Raw genomic sequence first — 9,525 nt, 5'->3', positions numbered from 1 at the left:
TTGAAAGAAGGATCAGAATTTATACTGGAACAAGGCCACCAGTTCACCATTAGAACAAACTTCACCTGCGCATCAGAAAACTTAATTTACGTCATAACATGCGCAGGCTGCAATAGGCAGTATATAGGCCATACAAAAAATAGCTTACGTAACAGGATGGCGGTGCATAAATCACAAATTAGAAACCCTGATTACCGCAAAATACCGGTCAGCGGACACATAGATAGATGTGCTGGAAATGTAAATCCGAAATTTACAACTAACCCGCTCTATAAATTCAGTGACAACGCAACCTTCACACAACGCCAAAATAAAGAACTATATTTCATAAAAAAATTTAGACCAAGTTTAAACACCCTGGGCCAGGAATACTAAAACAAAAGATAAGTCCTCCGAAAAGGAGAACCAAATTTCACCACGGCCACTACTTCAAACAGACACTCACTCTGACGGAAATATGCCTTAGTAAAAAAAAAAGGGAAAAAAATTCTTTCGTGCAAATCTGACCCTGATACATACGATACAGCTAAGGGTCAGACCCGATTCTGATTGGTCAACAAGTTTGATGACGTCTAGCTCTGCTAGAATGGACAGGATACAAACAGGGGACAGTCATTAGTCAGAATATTGATGACGTCCTTTTCTGCTTGAATAGTCACCTAACAAGTACAGACAGGGGGCAGATCTAATGTAGCTATAAATCGTGATTGGGCAGAATCTGGATGACATCCCGCTATGCTTGACTAACGAAGCGACTGGTCAAGACAGGAAACAAACAAGGGGAGTTATAATGCAGCGATTGGTCAAAATAATGATGACGTCCCGTTCCACTTGATTAAAGCCACCTAACGAAACGATTGGTCAAAACATTGATGACGTCACGCTACGCTAGATTGACCACCTAACAGGCATTATAAAACCAGCATTTCACAAAAAATCACTAGAACCACCCAGCGAACTTCCACCATGGGTCATCACAATTGCTTAAGGTAAAAATGAATTCCTCGCTCTTTCGGAAACATCAATCTTCTGTATTGACCGCTTTCCACCACTTTGATCTGTTTTTTGTATTGAATACGTATCGCCACCGTGGGCCACTGCATCGAACACTTTGAACATATACTTCAAACTATATATCAACTATACATGAACTATATATCAACTATACATGAACTCTAAGATGTCTGACTCCGTTGTGTATTATAAATGAATTTCTTGTGTTTGACGGCATGAGCTGTCTCTTTTTATATATAACTTTTTTTGATAAGGTTCATTTCAGGAACTGAAACATGTTATAATGCATATATAAAAATTAAAAATTGTATAATACAGCAGCATTTTCGAACTTCATTTTTTACAAATATATACATATATATATATATATATATATATATGTAAGTATGTATGTATAAACACATACACAAATAAAGAAAGAAAGAAAAGAAAGAAAGGACGAAAGAAAGAAACAAACAAACAAAGGCAGGCTGAGCGATGGGAGATGCACTTGTGAAGCAGTTGTTTATCCAATCCAAAGTGGCCATCCTGTCCTTCTGTTGTTTCTCTCTTGAATGTCTCCTCTCCGCTCTTCCAAAACATTTCAATTCCTCATAAAGGATTCCTTACATTCTCTCCATTCCTTCTTCTATGCTGGCGTTTCATTCATAACACCCATCGCATCCACCCTCCTTCCTTCATTTCTTCCTTCATTTCTTTCCTTCCTTTCTTTCTTCCTTTTGTTTTCTTTCATTCTTTTATCACATTTGAACCATTTGCCCATTACTAATATTCTTCTTCATATGTTGTTGTTGTTCCTCTTCTTCCTCTCCTCCCTCTTCTCCTCCTTCTTCCCCCCTCTTCTTCTTCTTCTTCTCCTCCTTCTTCTTCTCCTCCATCTCCCCTCCTTCTTCCTTTTCTCTCTCTTCTTCTTCTTCTTCTTCTTCTTCTTCTCCTCCTTCTCCTCCTTCTTCTTCTCCATCTCCCCTCCTTCTTCCTTTTCTCTCTCTTCTTCTTCTTCTTCTCCTTCTTCTTCTCCTCCTTCTTCTTCTCCTCCATCTCCTCCTCCTTCTTCCTTTTCTCTCTCTTCTTCTTCTTCTTCTTCTCCATCTCCCCTCCTTCTTCCTTTTCTCTCTCTTCCTCTTCTTCTCCTCCTTCTCCTCCTTCTTCTTCTCCATCTCCCCTCCTTCTTCCTTTTCTCTCTCTCCTTCTTCTTCTCCTCCTTCTTCTTCTCCTCCATCTCCTCCTCCTTCTTCCTTTTCTCTCTCTTCTTCTTCTCCTCCTTCTCCTTCTCCTTCTTCTCCTCCTTCTTCTTCTCCTTTTCCTCCTCCTCCTCCTCCTTCTTCTTCTTCTTCTTCTTCTCGAAATGATATATATAAATATATATTTTGTTGTGTTTTGGGAGGGTCACACTACCTTAATATCTGACACACTCACCAGCTTCAATTTCCACTCATTTATTGGTTTCTTTTTTTTCTCTTCCAAAACATAAAATTTCCAACCATTCAACAACAATGTTCCTACACTGAACAGATTACGGAAGGGCCATATGGCCTACATAAATCCTGTTATGGGACCCCAATGCTGGCCAGCTTGCAGAGCGAATATTTCCAACAATTAAAAAGAGACAGAGGTTGCGAAATCAACGAAAATTTCGGAAAAGAAGCAAAAAATACTTAATGAATGGAAACTGAACCAGTGAGTGTGTTAGATATTAAGGTAGTTTGACTTCCACCAGACACAACAAAATTTGTTCCAACACACAAATTCACATAAAGAATCTTTCAAACCAGATATAAAAACGAAGTATATATGTCCGCTAGCCCCTGACCTGTTTGTTCCACCCACACACGACCAGAAAACTTTCCACCCACCCTACACCAACATCTCTTCTCTTCCTCACATTTCCTCTTTCATACACTACGCCTACTTCTCACCCCTCGGCCCTGTCCTTTACGGCCCTCTTTCTCCGTATCATTGCTATCCGGTAGTCCCCACTCTATATATACCCAGATTTTCACCATGCTCCACCCCTCTGAACCCCCTAATCACGCTTTTTTTGGCAATGTCCTGCCACTTATATTATGACCTTTGAACCTCAAGAGTTTGCCCTGACACTTCCCACTATCTAGATCTCTCTCTGCCTTTACTCGACCATCCCATTTATGACCATCCCTTGTGAGTATGCCTAACTTTGCCACCATCTCTATCCTGTTGTCTCCCACCCTCTCTCTTTCTTTCTTTCTCTCTCCTTCTCCTGCTCTTCCCTCAGGCTGGGTAACCATGTATCTCCTTTGCAGCAGCACACCTCTTTCTCTCCTCTTTCCTGATCTCTCTCTCTCTCTCTCTCTCTCTCTCTCTCTCTCTCTCTCTCTCTGTATCTTCTCTACAGGCACCTCTTTCGGTTAAACTAAAGCATTTGATCCAAGCAAAAAAAAACAAAAGAAAAATAGTGTAATAGGTGTAAAACAACTGGAGTTAAACTAAAGTTGTTTTACGCTGATTACACTATTTTATTTTTGTTTATTTTTTGCTCGGATCAAACGCTTTAGTTTAACCCCTGTTTCTGTCTCCCTGTCACACTCTAACCTTTCATCACCTAACACAAGATCACCTCCTCCAATGCTCCCTCACCTCTCAAAAGACCTCTTTTGCCTTGAAAATTACTTGGTGACTCTGCCAGTGTAGGTGGCACTTAAAAGCATCCAGTCCACAGGGTAAAGTGGTTGGTGTTTGGAAGGGCATTCAGCTGTAGAAACCTTGCCAAAACTGACCTCACTTGTGCTTGTGCCACATAAAAAGCACTAAGTCTACTCTGTTGGGTGGTTGGTGCTAGGAAGGGCATCCAGCTGTAGAAATCTTGCCAAAACTGACCTCACCTGTGCTTGTGCCACATAAAAAGCACTAAGTCCACTCTGTTGGGTGGTTGGTGCTAGGAAGGGCATTCAGCTGTAGAAACCTTGCCAAAACTGACCTCACCTGTGCTTGTGCCACATAAAAAGCACTAAGTCCACTCTGTTGGGTGGTTGGTGCTAGGAAGGGCATTCAGCTGTAGAAACCTTGCCAAAACTGACCTCACCTGTGCTTGTGCCACATAAAAAGCACTAAGTCCACTCTGTTGGGTGGTTGGTGCTAGGAAGGGCATCCAGCTGTAAAAACCTTGCAAAAACTCACAGAAGTCTGATCATCATCATCATCATCATCATCTTTATATAAGAGTGAGTGCTGGGAAGTTCCTGACTTTAAGGGTATCACAAAAGGCCTAGTTGGAGGCCCAAACTTCCGAGTTCTTTTACAGGGTTTAGAAAAACTGAAGGACCCCCTGCAGTAAGTGTGTGAACCTGAGAAGGGAATATGGTGAATAAAATCATAATTAACTGATCGTCCTGTATTTTCTTTTACCCAAAACCAGGAACTTTTCAGCATCCACTCGTACTATATGTATGTATAAATTTATATATGTGTGCATGTATGAATATATATATATATCTGTGTGTATGTGTATACATATATATATATTTATGTATGTATATGTGTGTGTACATGCGTGCACGCATGTATGTATATATATATATATATATATATATATATACACACACACACACACACACATACAATAGGCTCCCACACATTTCCATGTATCAAATTTTCACTCACAATGGCATTGGTCGACCCAGGGCTATTATTGAAGACATTTACCCAAGACGAGCCACGCAGTGGGATGGAACCTAGAAACACATGGTCACAAGCTCACCTTCTTAACCTTAAGCCATGTCTCAGTATTTTTCTTGAATTTTTTTCCCTCTTGTCTCCTGCTTCTTCTACCTTAATTTTTCTTTTCTCCAAAATCAGTCCATTATCGTTGTTCACTTTTGTTCCTCTCGTTTCTTCAGCCATCATTCAGTGTTTTTCCTCCATTTTTCCTTCATCTTTTTTTTTCAGAAATCACTTTTACTTCAGCGATTTTTAGCCATTATTAATTGTTAAGTCGGTTGTTTGTCTTTCTTTCGTCTGTATCTTCTGCTCTTTTCATTTATCTTCGTTCATTTCTTTATCTCTCTTCTTTAACCTTCACCGCATCCTTTCAACATCTAATTATGCTCTGTTTCTTCTCTATGTCTTTATCATTCATAAATATGTGACTTAGAAACTCACTTTGCAATTACACGGTTCCTGGTTCAGTTCCACTGCACAGCACCATGGGCAAGTGTTTTCTACTTTAACTCCAAGACAACCAATGCCTTGTGAAAGGATTAGTTAGATTGAAACTGTGAGGAAGCCCATCATGCAGAGCACACACATACACACACAGATATACAGACATATATACATATGTGTGTATGTGTGTGTGAGTATACATATATAGTCAATTCAAATTATCAAATAAAAACGGACAAAACGAGGACATACATATGCAATGTATTAGCTTGACGCTCGGTGAAAGAAGAGAGTTTTGACATTTCGAGCATAGCTCTTCATCATAAAGGAGAAAGTTGAAATCGGCAACGGCATGCATGTAGTTACATATGTATTCTATTTTTTAACTATTATAAATCTTCCACTGAGGAGGGAGCCTGTTTCCAACAAAGATACAAATCTCCATCTTTGAAATGAAGTTAATACAGACAAATTCACATTTGGAACTTGAGAAAAGTCTTGCATATTTTTTCTGTTCCACTCACAGATTGCCCTTGTAATGTATGAATTAACCAGTCGATTTCTCTTTCTGAAAATCCCAGTTTATCCAGATTCTCCTTTAAGCATTTACTAGCAAAACCTATTGCTCCAATTATTATTGGTATGAATATGAATTCATGGTCTGGATATAGAAGCTGGAGGTTTCGAAGCAGTTGTCCTTAGATATCCTATTTTTCTTTTGATTTTCAAAGAGATATTTATATTTGCAAGGCAGCTAACCACTATGATGGCACATACCTTTGCCCCTCTGTCCCAACTAACAATATCCAGCCTGTTATGCTTACATTTGACAGACGTTCTGATGGGAATATTCCGCCAGTATTCCTTGAGTTAGTGTTTATGAATGTATTGCATAACAGAGGGATTTTCTAAGTTCATTTCAGGACAGTCTTTTTTGCGGATGGCATTGTAAATTGTAAATTGTTTTAGCAACAACATCGTGCCGCATAGGGAGGAAGTTCCGTGATGACATTTTAGGACAGCTGCTAACTTTATGCGTAATGGCTTCCACAGAAACATGACATAGCCTACACATACGGTTGCATGTATGTGTGTGTGTGTGTGTGTGTGTGTGTGTGCATTTCAGTCTTTCGCTTACGCATTGCCAGACTAATCACCTGGTGTAAAACTCAATACAAATGTTTCAGAATGAAATGTTATACTCGCCTAACACTTCATTCTGAAGTATACGGATATACATACATGTACACACACACACACACAGACACACACACACACACACGCACATAAGTGTGCGTGTGTGTATATGTATGTATATCCGTATACCTCAGAATGCGGCGAGCTGGCAGAATCATTAGCACGCCAGGCGAAATGCGTAGCCGTATTTCGTCTGCCGTTACGTTCTGAGTTCAAATTCCACCGAGGTCGACTTTGCCTTTCGGGGTCGATAAATTAAGTACCAGCTACGCACTGGGGTCGATGTAATCGACTTAATTCGTTTGTCTGTCCTTGTTTGTCCTCTCTGTGTTTAGTCCCTTGTGAGTAATAAAGAAACATATATATATATAACTGTCAAAAACTTGTTTATTTTTATGTTCTTTTATTTATTATTAGTGTTGCTTAATACGTTTTGCTAAAATTGTTGTTTCTTTTCAGGTATCATCAGAAAAAGGTAATTAAATTTCATTAAAATGACAGGTCTATCGGACTTTCAAAGAGGTCAAATTGTTGGTGCTCGTATGGCAGGTGCTAGCGTAACGAAAATAGCTGAAATGTTTGGTGTATCAAGAAGTACCGTCTGGAAAGTAATGACAGCCTTTGAAAAACAGGGAAAACCCTCCTCGTCGAAACAAAACTCCAGAAGAAAAGCAAAACTTTCTGATAGGGACCGTCGGACTCTTACAGGAATTGTTAGAAAGGATCACAAAAGTACAGCTCCCAAAATTACTGCAGAGCTTAATGACCACCTCCAGAACCAAGTTTCCACAAAAACTGTTCACTGGGAGCTGCACAAAGCCAGATTTCATAGGAGGGCTGCAATCAGAAAACCATTACTTTCAAAAACAAATGTTGCTAAGCATTTAGAGTGGAGTAAAAACCTACAGAATTGGTCCCTGGAGCAGTGGAAGAATGTTATTTTCTTGGATATAGTTATTCTTTATCTTATTTCCAACCACCGGCCGAGTATACGTGTGGAGACAGCCAAAAGAAGCATTTGACCCAGACTGCCTACTTACAACTGTTAAACACGGAGGAGGACCTGTGATGATCTGAGGGGCTATATCTTGGAAATTCACCGGCCTAATGGTTTCCCTTCATGGCAGAATTAATAGTCAAGACTATTTAAGCATTTTAACTGATCAAATTCATCCTATGGTTGCGGAACTGTTTCCGGGGGGAAACGCAATCCTTCAGGATGATAATGCACCAATTCACACAGCTAAAGTTGTTACTGAATAGCACAAGGAACATTCCAGTGAAGCTGAACAGCTTATCTGGCCACCACAGTCCCCAGATCTCAATATTATTGAACGTTTATTGCACATTTTAGAAAAACAAGTAAGGAGTCGATATCCTCCACCATCAACACTACAAGAACTGGAGATTGTTTCAGCTGAAGAATGAGTTCATACCTCATAGAATTCAAGCTGTAATTACTGCCAAAGGCGGTTTTACCCCACATTAAAATAAATTTGTTTGAAATTTTAAGGTGTTTCCATTATTTTGTCCATCCCATGTATATATATATATATATATATTATATATATATATATATATATATATATATATATATATATATATATATATATATATATATATATATATATATAATATTAATTAGAGACAAAACCACTATTTTGTAAATCAAACAAGGAAAGACTTAATCAATACATAAAAAAAATTATTTTAATATAAAGTAAATAAATCGCCACTACAATTGTTTCCTGTCTTCAAATGACATTCATCAGGTGGATTTCATATCTTCCATTCAATATAAAGTTATATACATATATATACATATATATATACATACATACATATATATATATATAGATATATATATATATATATATATATATATATATATCGACATACATACATATATATATATATATATATATTGTATATATAAGGAAATACGACAAGGTAGAAAATGCTAAAATAAGTTTATCAAGAAGAACATTTTAGTACCGGTTTCAGCCTTTGCGAATTCTTCAACTTAGAGTAAAGCATGAAAAACAATTAAACTGTGGAAAAATTAAATGGAATTTTTCTTTTTAAATATTTCCATTGTTTTCAAAGAGTGAAAAAGAGAGACAGAGACAAGCTAAAGGAAAGAAAATGTCCCTTGCATTTTAAAACTATGGAAATATTTTTTAAAACATTTCATTTAATTTTTCCACCATTTAATTGCACTTCATGCTTTACTTTAAGCTGAAAATGTCGCAAAGACTGGAACCGGTTCTAAAATGTTCTTCATGATAAAATTATTTTGGCATTTTCAACCTTGTCTTATTTTCCTTATACATATTAACTCGTGTGTTACTTTTCAGTGAAGCACGACCTTCGAACTTTAGCTCTCACCAAGGAAATGACTAGAGACCGAGACCTATGGAAGTATGCTGTTCGTGAGAGGACCCGGCAAGACTAGTGAGACCATAACCCATGACCTCTACCTGGTATGTAGCCAGTCGACTTATACATATACATACCTTTCCTTCTTGGGACACAAAACCCCACTTGTGAAGACCCGTTGAGGCAAGTGAAAATCCAAAATCCAAATCAAATCAGATATCAGAAAGCAGAACCAAAATCGAAGTCGATCAACATCAATGGAAATTACATCTGTGATACCAGTGCCGGTGACAAGTAAGCGAACCATCCGATCGTGGCCGTTACCAGTGCCGCCCCGACTAGCCTCCGTGCCGGTGGCACGTAAAAGCACCATCCGTTCGTGGCCGTTGCCAGCCTCGCCTGGCCCCCGTGCCGGTGGCACGTAAAAAGCACCATGCGTCCGTGGCCGTTTGCCAGCCTCGCCTGGCCCCCATGCCGGTGGCACGTAAAAAGCACCATGAGTCCGTGGCCGTTTGCCAGCTCCGTCTTGCACCTGTGCGGGTGGCACATAAAAAGCACCCACTACACTCACGGAGTGGTTGGCGTTAGGAAGGGCATCCAGCCGTAGAAACACTGCCAGATCAGACTGGGCCTGATGCAGCCTTCTGGCTTCCCAGACCCCAGTTGAACCGTCCAACCCATGCCAGCATGGAAAGCGGACATTAAATGATGATGATGATGATGATGATATACACACACACACACAAAACTGGAGACACTCCCGTTTTGCTGCCAGTTACTTTGCAGTATTTTATCGAG

The sequence above is a fragment of the Octopus sinensis genome, linkage group LG29, assembly GCF_006345805.1.
Source record: "Octopus sinensis linkage group LG29, ASM634580v1, whole genome shotgun sequence".
NCBI lineage: Eukaryota > Metazoa > Mollusca > Cephalopoda > Octopoda > Octopodidae > Octopus > Octopus sinensis.
Note: the sequence above shows the minus strand (reverse complement) of the source record.